Source organism: Pseudopodoces humilis, chromosome 1 (genome assembly GCF_049639895.1).
Source record: "Pseudopodoces humilis isolate 2021_Gansu_Grassland_sample_001 chromosome 1, ASM4963989v1, whole genome shotgun sequence".
Classification (NCBI taxonomy): Eukaryota; Metazoa; Chordata; class Aves; order Passeriformes; family Paridae; genus Pseudopodoces; species Pseudopodoces humilis.
The window spans coordinates 113,177,407-113,189,506 of NC_142200.1; the positions used below are offsets into that span (position 1 = coordinate 113,177,407).

A 12,100-nucleotide genomic window follows, 5' to 3' on the forward strand; every position below is an offset into this window, starting at 1 on the left:
TCAATTTCAAAACTGCTAGGACACCAGCAATCCAGGCTTTCTAGGGGTGATATAAAGACAAATGTTTTCACATGTGCTGGCACATACAACAACACTAAAGAATTATGATGCTCACTGCAGATTAATTTCCAGTGGACATTTCTAAAGAAAATTTCTGACTTAGGAGATTTTAAAATTAGTTCCTATGTATCATCAATAAGACTTCATCTGTTTCCTGACAGATAAAGGTTACAGAGGTTAATAAATAAATCTTTCTGATTTTAGAAAGAATCTTTGCCATCTCATCAAGTAATATTAAAGATAGCAATGATACTTGAATTGAAATGCAGGCATCTTTTTATCATGCAGTTCTTCGGACTCCTTTGCAATTCACTGCATCTTGAATAATGATAGTTCATAATATTAAAGCACACTTAGCCTCAAGAAAAAATCCTAAGCATCAGAAAGTGTGGATACATCACACAAGGTATTTAGATCAAGACCAGTGAAACCTGTAAGCCATAGTTATAGATCTTTGAGGGAGAATTTGCAATCACACATGGAAAACTGAGATCAGAAAATAATGAATAGAAGAAAAATTGTCTGAGTTATTTCAGTATCCACTTTTTTTTTTTTTCAAACAGTCTGAGCTGTTAGAAGTAAGAAAATATTTTCTTCATTTATGAATTGCAAAACATAAGTCAAGTCATACTAACAACAGTATGCATCAAATAAACTGAACATTCTTGCCATGGAAACTTGGAAAGTCTCCAACAAAACTTTCTCTTTTGCTTAGAATGAAATGTAGAATAGGATATTAAATATAATTTTTCAGTATATGCCCTAAAATCAGTCCCAGAAGTAAACCCCTGATTGCAACAAGAGTTTTCATAGGAACTTTTCACTGTAACCCAATGCAATATTAATTTAATTTTGTTGACCAACATGCAGTCAGTGCTAAAATTCCTACTTCATATGCTCATGAGTTCAGCATTTATTTCTACTTTCATTAAGAATTCTGCAGAAGCGGTACCACGAACACAATTTTTCCTTGCTATGAGTGCACTAGAAAGCTCTCTTTTTACATTATAAAAGTTTCTCAGTAAACAAGCAGTTCTACATGCAGGCACTGACAAGATTTTTCTCAGTATTTCTTGTTAAAAACCTCTCTTTTCCATTGCTTATGGCTTCCACCACTCAGGAAAAAGTCCTCCTCTATTTTCCTCAACATAAATATTTTCCAGAAGGTTTGAACCAGACTTAAAACTTCTTGGAGGAATAAAGTTTTTCATTTAAAAAAAAATCATTAAAAACATAGCACTTTTCCACTTATTTGAAGCTCAAAGTGAGTCAGATCTCCATAAGAAGCTCATCAATATTAGAAAAGACTGCCCACGGTGAAAAGGAATATAATTTATCCCCTTATTACCTGTATCCATTAACACAAGCAATCATTTAAGTGGTTCTAACTTCCTTTAGTTAGCCAGAATGATCCCTAAACCTGACATGAGCTTCATGCTGAAGGAACTCCTTTCTAAGTGTCATGCTCCCCTTCCAACATGTTTCAGAAATGAGCCTTTTCAGAAAAGCCTATGAGAGCTCTGGAAAAACCAGAATATTAAGTCTCTGCAAAGTAGGTAACTTTTGAGAAAGCAGAATTGGCAAGTTCTTACAGAGAGTGGAGAAATTCCAATATTGGCTGCAATTTTATTCTTTTGGAGCACTGAAATTCTTCACATTTAACTTAATTTGACACTCACAGGCTGACTGAAGTCACAATAGAGTAACTCAACCTAAGTCAGCCAGTAAAATGCAGGTTAGGAGCTAAACTATTCCCTTTACTCCTGTGCTTCAGGACTCCTCCATTAGAAGCTTGGAAAGTTCAGCATCAAATGTATGCTCGCAACTTTGTTACTAGAAATAACATTTTTGCATATTAGAAATCTCTTGATTCCTACAGAAAGCCCAGATGAAAGTGAGGAACAAGACATACTATTACTCAGATTTTCAGGGGCACCAGTGACTTGGGCTGCATGAGTTAGGAGTTCTCTCCCACCAAAATGTAAGCATTTCTTTCAGGACTACTATCAATAAGGGGCAGGTTTGAAGATGTCAAGTAGAAACCTTCTGAAAGGGAGTTGGAAAGATGCAACTCTGCATTATCACCAGATTGTCATGGCTACTTTTATCTTTGATTTAAAAATAAAGGAACTATGGTACATTAGTGAAGTGACAAATCAGATATTCAAAACCCAAGGAAATGCTAAAACTGAAGTTTGCCTTATAAAATGAGGTTTATAGTACCTCAGTATGTCTCAAGGTGGCTGTAAGAATGTTTGTGAAACACACAGATACAATAATGACAAATGCCATAGAAAAGGTCAGAGGAAATTAATACTTCTTTCTTCAGAGCTGGGTTTGAATAGGATGTTACCCAACATGGCAATAAAGACCAGCACTGCATACTGAACACTGAGGCAGTAAAACAACATTGAGTAGCTGCCCATTAAAGGCAGGATATATCCCACCTAAATTTAGCAGTCCACTCTATGTAGTCAGGCAGACTCTGCTCTTGCTGAAGAGATGCAGACATCTCCAGCAGCAACTCATGATCCCAAGATAGTCTTCTGAGATGAGCAGGAAGAATAACCATCCAGAGCTCCTTCTATTTCCCCTTTGACTCAAGACAAGAATTAGACATCAGGTTTAAGCTATGTGCCTAACTGGTAAGCAGTTAAACTGAGAAGAAATTTATCTGCCATAAATAAGCACCATATATCCCACGTATTAAAGAATTAAAGTAACAAAAACAAACCAAACCAACCTAGTATATAACCTGGTAATTGCAATGGTTTTTATGACATGTGTGCAAAGGGCACTTCTAATGCATATGAAAATCTTCTGGTTTTTAAAGACCAATTTTGCAGACCCTAGCGTGCATCTTCTTGTACAGAGTGAAAGCGCATTTGCATGCTAATTAATTGGAAATACAGAAACTACATGAAACCTCTCTTTCATACTGTTTCTGTGCTTCACCAGTTCAGATTTCCTCATGTTCTGTATGACAGGAGAGAATCTCACTACATGCATATTTAATTTTTCTTCCACCATCTTCCATGCTACATTAGGAGGTTTTCATATTCTAGTCACTAAATTCCATCATGCTAAGAATTGCACAAAGAAAACGCAGTACCTGATAGTTCCTCACCAGACTCATCTACATGGAAATGGTAGTTATTCCTGCTTTTGCTCCAAGAATGTTCCAAACTGATTATTCCAAACTAAAACAGACACCATAAGATGTGATGGGATCATTTCCTCATAATAAAGAGGAAATAATTCCTCTTTCATTAGAGAGCTCTGCTCTAAGAAAAGCAGGATTACTCTTTAACTTTCCAAATGTCCATATTTTCCTTAAAAAGGGAGATGTTAGTTTCCTACAATAAAACATGCTTCTGAGGCAAATAAGATGACTCATCCACCCTCAGATATTTCAGTTTGCCAAGGAAGACTTTAAAAAAGTAATTCCATATTGAAACAAAATCAAAGTAGATTTTGAGTCAGCAGTTTGGCCAGGAAAAATGGTACACCAGGTAGGGTTATGCTATATGATGTCTGCTCCTAACTACAAAGAAATAATTGAAGCAAACCTCTGGAACAAAGCAGACATCTCTACCACCCTTCTGAGAAAGTATGATTGCTTTGTAATACAGTGAAATCGATCATTTTCAGGAGCATCTGAATCACCCTGACGTGGCATAAGTGGTGCTGCTCCAGGGAGCAGACTCATACACAGCTGCTGGCATTTCACACACTACCACGGCTTTATGTGGCTGCCTACCCACTCAGAGGCAAACGGGGATACTCAGGAGAAAAAGAGCTTGTCTGAAGCACAAATCTGACATGTTGCTCAGGAAAGGAGGGACTGCTTAAACCCCTGCCATCACCCTTCCCCTGGAGCTTGGAATCTGACTGCAAAGTTTGTCACCAGCCATCCAAAGAGCAAGTACGTGCTTAAAAGACTGAGATTATGGCACTAAAGTGTTTCAGCTCCTACATAATCAAAATTTTTTGTTTGGAGCTCCTCTAACTGGAAACTGCCAAACTTGTGAAAACAGCATCTACCTCAAGTGAAATGAGCATTAAAATGCAGTCAGACCCCCACTGTCTGAAAACCAGATCCTTAATCTCTAGCTCCAGTGATTCACAAGACTTTCCAATTCCTATTAGAAATAAAACCAAATAGCACAGCATGAAGTTGATAAAGCTGATGGGATCTACAAGTCTGATATTTCACAGCTTTCTGAAAATAGAAACAAATTGACAGAGGCAGTACATTTTCCAATCACTGCTCATGAACCAAAAACTTTCAATCACTGGTTATTTAAGTTTCACACAGACATGCACTGTATTTCTAGGATATTCCCCAGAGATTAACTAACCTTTCCCTGAAAACAAAACTAATACACACGCACAGCAAAATTTGCCCATCAGATAGCAACCAATGGATTTAATTCCATATTAATAAGACCACTGTCAAATATACTTCACACCTGTCTACTGAACTTTCTGATGTGTGTAATAGTGCTATTCAAGGTTAATAGATCATATTTACGTCCTGCATGAAAGCAGGAACATGACGAAAAGCCAGTTCCTCTTGCAACGCCTTTCAAAATTTAGAGACTTATTTCTGTTTTATTCAAGTCAAAACCAAAACTCTGAAAGAATTTTTTCAAGACCCACATAAGTCTGTTTTCAGATTAAACCTCAAACTGCATAGCAGGCTTGTCTGGATTAGGATGAGGAGCTTTTGTAACCACACTGAAGGTGAGTGCCGTAGTCTGGGGTTTTGAAGATCCAGTCAAGTTTCTGTGCTGATTCAAAGCAGGCTTTTGGAGAAGCAAAATATTAATTCCAGTTGAGAGCTGAGAGATAAACTGCATCTTCAAATCTTAGTGCAGTGTCACAAACACCATATCTTCTAGAAAAATGAAAAATAAATAATACTTTTCCTCCACCATTCACCTCCACCCAAAAAATATATCCAAAGTTGTTAGAAATCCTTGAAAATACACAGGTTCTCTAAAAAAGCATGTTCTCCCCCCAAATCCTTAAAAACTTCCACCTAGCTCTATAAAAAGCCTATAAAATATATCAGCACAAAATCAAGTGAGTTAATCAAGATGATCAAAGAAAGTAAGAGTGTGCCAGTGGAGAAGCTGCACTGAAATTTACATTTTCTTTAGAGATATGCAGGAAATCTGCTCATTTCAATTTAACAGATGCCAGAGGAATTAGTAAAAACAACCAGCAAAATGACCATAAGACTCATAGCTCAAAATTTTGAAAATTCCAGCAAGGAACATGTAACAGGATCCACAAGCATCTAATCAGTGTGGGATCACATGGAATCTTGCATCAAGATGCTTTTCATGTTTGCTTGTGAATCAGAAGGAATATCCCAAAGGCACAGAGCCGGCTAGTAAATTTGGAGCAAAACATGGTAAGGCATTGCCAGGCCAGAGAAGACAGAGCAGGAGGAAGACACACAACAAGGTCAAAGTAGCATCTGTTGGGCCAGAGAGACCTAAAGTCCATTGCAGAGGTAATCTGCGTACAAGTTAGGAATCAGAAGGACAAGCAGACAGATTTTCTGCAGTTCTTTGACCAATGCTTAGCCCCAAAAGATACCAAAGTAATAATCCAACATTACATTCATTTAGCTTACATAAAACCTAACCAGAAATAAATATTGTTTTATCCATATGGGATATGCTCTAGGGCAGACACTGTCTTAGTATTAATCCAAAGAAAAATTATTTTTCTTGAGAACATGACAAAATATTGATGTGATCAGAAATTGGAGATTCCCTTCCATTATGAAACTCTTACTACGAACATTTGTTTCCATCTCAGGGCAGATGCTGCAGTACTTGCAACTTTTACTGAATGTGAAATTGTCCCCTCCTCCCTTTCAAATCTCAAGGTGTCAAAACATGTTGGAGCTCAAGCCTGAATTGCTTCCACTTTATGTAAAGCCTCCAGGGCTATGGAGCTAATGATGGATCTCTCACAGCCTGGACCTTTCCAGCAGACTGCTTCCCATGAGTGCTGCAGTCACGACACTACTGTGATGCACAGGACACCTAAACACAGGACAAAGCACAGCCTTATTTTGCACAGGGAGGCCAGAACACTTTGAAGGGGCTATATGTGCCTTTTCACAGTATTTCAGGCAGATAAACTTACAGATGAATTAAAAATCTTTTCTCAGCAAAAAGAAAAAATCAATGTTTCAGCCTACCAACAATTTTCCTATTGAATATTTCATTTTTGTAGAAACTGAATGCCAGGCACTCAGATTTACAATGTTTCCCAAATATTAGTATATAGTTTCTGCTTTAATTAACCCAGTGGTTCCAGTTAGTGCATAACACACCAAGTGCAATATCAGAAATCACAGTATGGAAATGCTGGCACGTTTGAATGCAGTGAGAACTTCACCAGAATTTTATTTGATGCACAGTTTGAAAAATCAAATAAAATCCATTTAAAAAATAAGAAGGGAATAGGCACTATTGGAGACAGGGGTAACGATTCATCTGATTCTATGTCATTTTTATAATCCTAGCTTTTGAGCTTCTGTGGCCTTATATTGATTTTCTCTGTTCTTTCTCTACTTTTTTCTTTTTAAATTATGGAAAGTGAACACATTTAATATAAAACAGATTTTGCTTTATTTTTTCAGGTAAGCCTGTTAAAAGTAGAAAATACTTCATCTACTGCACACAGAAAAAGCATAACATTAAGCATTTGACATTAAATCTTGGTAGATAAATATCGTCTCTATTTAATTATCTGTTAAAAATTGATGGAAGGGTAGCATCAGCTTCTGAAATCCCCAGCAGCAGAACTCCCACTGATATCAGTGGGCCTAGGATTTCACTTAGAAATTACCTTTTTTTTTTTTTTTTCTTTTTGAACAAGCAGCATTTCTTTGTGCAATAATTGGCAGCTATTATTTTCAGTTTGGCAGATCCCAAGCTGCATGGGTCTTTGGGAAATTTATGCCTCCTAACATGCCTTGCTAAATTTAAACCTGTTGCATAATATGCAGATTTATTCTGATGCATGTAATGCAGCTAAGAATATCTGAGGTTCAAGGGAAACTAATACACATGCAGACTAAAAAGGAGTGTTTAAATGCATTTGGGCTTTCCCATGTGGAATAAAAAGCGTTGACTCCATTTAGTCAAGCTATACCTTTTCACAATCACTTCAGTGAACATACATTTAATTAATGTGACGAATGTAAATGGTAAAAAGCACCACCAACATTAAAAAGAGGAAAACAAGAAAAGGCAGACTTGCTTTTTGATTCCATTAAACCATCCCTTCAGTCCTAGATCTGGGGATACCCTGTTCTAAAACAATTCTGAGGAAAGATGAAGCCTGCTTTTTCCTCCAAAATTACAAACCGGATGACTTATTTCTACAATGTCCTTCTGTATTCCATTTTTTTTTTTTTCCCCACACTACACATAAGAAACAGACCTCTTTTTCTCTTTCATCTTGGAGACTGAAAAACCTTTCTTTTAATTCTACTTCTTTTTAGAAGTAGAATTCTTTTTTACTTTTAATTTTAATTAAAAATTAAATTATTTCTTTTTTACTTTTAATTTTACTTCTGGTCTCAGCCTGAACACAAGAAAATACAGCACAGGTAGGTATGTCTACATCTTTTCAGAAAGTTAAATAGCAGCTTGATCCTATGTGAATTTTTTTTAAAAAAAAATTATTATCAATCATTACAAATAACACAGATAAAATTAGATTGGATGAAGTTTCATCTCTTTGGTCTTCATTTCTAATGCACATTCCAAAGTGAAAACTTCTAGAATCCTTGAAAGATTAGAATGGAGAATAGATAAACAACCACTGACAGTATTTGGGGTTTTTATTGGTTTGAGGGTTGAGGTTTTTATCACCTAACTGTTATCACCAAACCTCTTCTGGAGTAATTCCCTGATAATTCCTAACCTATAGACCAATTCCCAAGTCATTGTTCATGTTCCTGTTTCATCTTGAACTTGAGCCATCAAAATACCTTGAATACTAGCAGCCCAGACATGTTCTTAATTCACACAAAAATATTCCAGGCCCCTCATTCGAATATTATGCTTCACACAAACCACTTCTTACCGAACACATATTTAAAAAACTATCCTCCTGATTTTCAGTTTCAGACAAATAAAGGCTTCCTTTTGCTCTGTCAGGCCAGCATATCCACAAGCCTTCTGCACATGACATTTACTCTCACTTTCTATCAGGTATCCCAGGCTTATTGGAAACAGCACACTGGATGACAGCCCTAGTCTGCATTAATATAAAAGAGCCCCCAGTGAAAATGCCAAACAATTTATTGGTATCAAAAGCATGACATGGTTGGAAAAGGTAGGAGAAATTATAAAATTCTTTCTGTGTTCTGAACCATTCCTCGTATTTCAGTTCCCCATGATACTGATGCAGAGCTATTAAACCCTCTGATCTAGAAAGGATATCAGTTTGAGATTAGTACTCAACTACTCAATTTTGTGATACAACCTGATTCTGCTTGGAATAAACATAACACAACCACCAAATAAAATGCTCAAGATTATTTTTTAAAAAGAAAAGCCACAATATGAAAACTTTCAAACAAAAGTTCAGGATTCTTATGGCAGAAAACCTCTCCAGAGATTAAATATGAGTGTTTTGAAAAACATGAAAAAGTATATGGAAAGAAGTGGTGATTATTATTTATTGTTGCTATCATTATTACTCCGAACCAGAGAGAAGGTTGACAGGAAAAACTGAAAGAACTAAGTCCACAGCAACATAGGCAGTGATTGGGTCAAGATAAAAACCGGAGAAGAGGAAGAATACAATTTGAAACATAGTGAATAGCAAGAACTAAGCATTGAGGGAGAATTCAACTGTAATTATGGTGTTTGTTAAGAGCTTTATGAAGGTTTCTAGGCTTTATGTCTAGCATACCATTATATCCATGCCATGAGTAGTGTATATTACTGAACAAGAAGTTCTGACTAAGAGCAACATGGTCTAGCCATGGACAGAGCTGGATCCCAAGCAGTGAACATCTCACAGTTATTTCAGACACAGCTTTGCAGGGGAAGGAGACAAACCAAGGTGTATCAGCCCCTGGCTTAACTAATCAGCTGCTAAATGTAACTATGACCAAGCTCAAAATTAGCTACACTAGGAAACCTGGTGAAATGGTGACTTTGTCTCATAAACAACAGGGCTGTAGATAAGCCCTGAAAGAAACCACACAGCAGAAGTCCAGGTATAGAATACCCACTAAGGCACTAACAGGGAGTGGCTTAAGCTCAACATGACATCTCCAGGAAGGCTGCAGAGGCTATTAATATATTGCCTATTTTTCATAAGAATAAGGATGGAAGAAGCCTCCTGAACAGACACATAATCTACTCTTTACCTTTTTGGAATGTATTCCAGTTCCGGTTCTCGAGATCTGGAACAATTCAGCATTCCACTTATTCTCTGTTAATATTGTACTTCACTAACTCCCTTTGCTTTGCCCAAGATATTTGACTTCTGGTGCCTTTTTGTGTGTCTGACTCACCTTTTAAAAGAGTCAGTCAAGAAAACTTCTCTTTCAACAAGTCTCTTGTTAAACCACACCTTCCAGAAGACAAAGAAAACTCTCCTGAATCTCATGAAACAAGTGCTTATGAAAACAGCAGATACACAGCAAAATAGTGGAGATGTGACAAACAGAAGTTTTTCTCCAGTACCTGCTGTTACATTTTCTCTCAGTAGCAGCCCAGCTATCACAAAGCATTTTAAGAGAAGAATGTATCAAAGACAAAAATACATCATAAATAAAAAGCAATCCAAAGGAATTTCTTTTTTTCATATTCTACTATAAGGATTCCTATTTAATCATTACTTTATTCAGTTCTCCACACCTTGGTCTAAATCACCTTCACTTTCTTTATTTCCCTGGCCTCTTACATCAGAACAGACAAGTTAATGCTCTTTACTTCATCAAATAAGTATTTCTGACTTGTATAGCTAGCAAATAATTTAACTGATGACTAATAAGCAAAGATAAGAGAATCTATCACTAGAATAATCTTGGAACCCTCCATCTGTTATAGATAGTGTGTTTCTGTTCAAACAAATGCTGGGAATGAACAATTTATTTCTCTGTTTACTTCCTAACCCATACCCTGCATATTTCATAATGATGGAAAAGCCTACAGATGAGTAACTAACCCCAGAGACAGCAGAACATATATTCCAAGCTGTCTATAACTTCAGAGCCAAAGCATCAGCAAAAAAACCAAGAAATCAAATATCCTAAGGTGCTTTTGGTGAAGAGCAGCCAGTATTCTAAATTTCATTCTAACCCATCAGGGTAGAATACAGAAAATTTGAGGGTCCTAGTGACATTTTGTTTGAGTTGGAGAATCAATAGCTTTGGGAAGGCTCAATAGCATACTTAGGACCAACACTACCTCATCTTCTGAATGGCTCCACTATCAGTCCATTTGTTTAGATTTTGGGAAAAGGAACACATGTTCAGCACCTAGCACAGTGGTACTGGCCTTCTGGGTCCTTTGGCACTAACCTAAATTAAGTTACACTTTTAACAAAATGCAGAACCTGACACAAGTACTAATAGTTTCCTTAGATGTGGCTTACTTGCAGAAACTAACACAAAGAGCTAAGACCAGCTCTTCTCATATTTTATCAGGATATTTTGAAATTGCAAACAACATAAATTTATTGTGTTATTTTAATCAATCTGACTTACCTGTACATTGAAATCAGCCCCCTCTTAGCAAGAGTTCACTCATCTCCCTGATTAGATCTGCCATTTTTATAAATAGCAACAGAACCCATCAACCATCTGCCGATCTTCAGCCAAAGGCTAGGAAATAAACTGGGATTTGCCACCGATGCAGGACATACATACAGCACACTGGGGAGAGCAGGGGACTGGAATTAAGGCACACAGATAACTCACAGCACACAGGGGGAGCCCAGGTGCTGGATCTGAGCTTGAATAGGCTCCTGTGCAGTGGGCAGAGAGTATGTGGATGAGGGTCCCAGCTGAGGGCCCTCAGGGCAATTACAGCCTGCAGGTGCTCACAGGGTCCTGGCATTCACATAACCATGTGCATAGATGTGCAAAGGGTTGGTTAATGTTTAGAGTCAATAAAAAAGACATCATCGTGTCCTGGATGTATGGCTTCTTGCATTAGCTTAGAGGAGATAGGTTTGGGTTATGTGCTCTATAAATCAGGGAGAAAAACCCCACTTTGCTCTCTCAGCTGATTGAATTTTTTTTTTCTCTGAGATATGCAAGTCACTGTGCAAGCACACCTACAGCATCGGCAGTTTCTTAGAGCACTGGAGCTCTTGAACAGACTGACAGCCTAATTCCTGCTGAAGGCAGTAGCAGTTTCGTAATTTAGGGTAGGCAGTTTTTGAGCAAGAAAGTCATGAAAGGATCTGAAAGTCTTCTGAAGTTGACCTCCCTAATGTTCCTAGAGTTCACTGGCTGTTCAAAAAGCACCATCTTAGATAACTGTGAGTCAGCCTGGGGATATTCATAGAATCATAGAATGGTTTATGTTGGAAAAGATCTCTAAGATCATCCAGTCCAACTGTTAACCCAGCACTGCCAAATCCACAACTAAACCGTGTCCCCAAGTGCCACATCCATATATCTTCTAAATAACCTCTAGGAATAGTGGTTCTACCACTCCCCTTAGCATCCTGTTCCAATCCTTGTCAACCCTTTCCATTAAAAAAAAAAAATCTACTATCCAATCTCAACCTCCCCTGGGACAACTCAAGCCCATTTCTTACTTGTTACCTGGGAGAAGAGGATGACCTCAACCTTGCTACAACCCCTGCAGCTACAGCTGCAGAGAGCGATACCGTCTCCCCTGAGCCTCCTTTTCTCCAGGCTGAACAACCCCCAGTTCCCTCAGACATTCCTCACAGGACTTGTGCTCCAGACCCTTCCCCAGCTCCATTTCCTTTCTCTGGACACACTCCTGCCCCTCAATGTCATTCTTGTACT

At 37.7% G+C, this 12,100-nt stretch overlaps 1 long non-coding RNA gene across 1 annotated transcript in view; it reads right to left on the reverse strand.

Moving 5' to 3' along the window:
* The window catches only part of LOC148185199 (uncharacterized), a 52,378-nt gene extending 41,327 nt beyond the window's left edge, over positions 1-11,051 (reverse strand). Inside the window, exon 1 of the long non-coding RNA XR_015773602.1 lies at positions 10,823-11,051. This is a non-coding gene — a long non-coding RNA (uncharacterized LOC148185199). The remainder of the gene's footprint in view (positions 1-10,822) is intronic.
* Between the last annotated feature and the right edge of the window lie 1,049 nt (positions 11,052-12,100).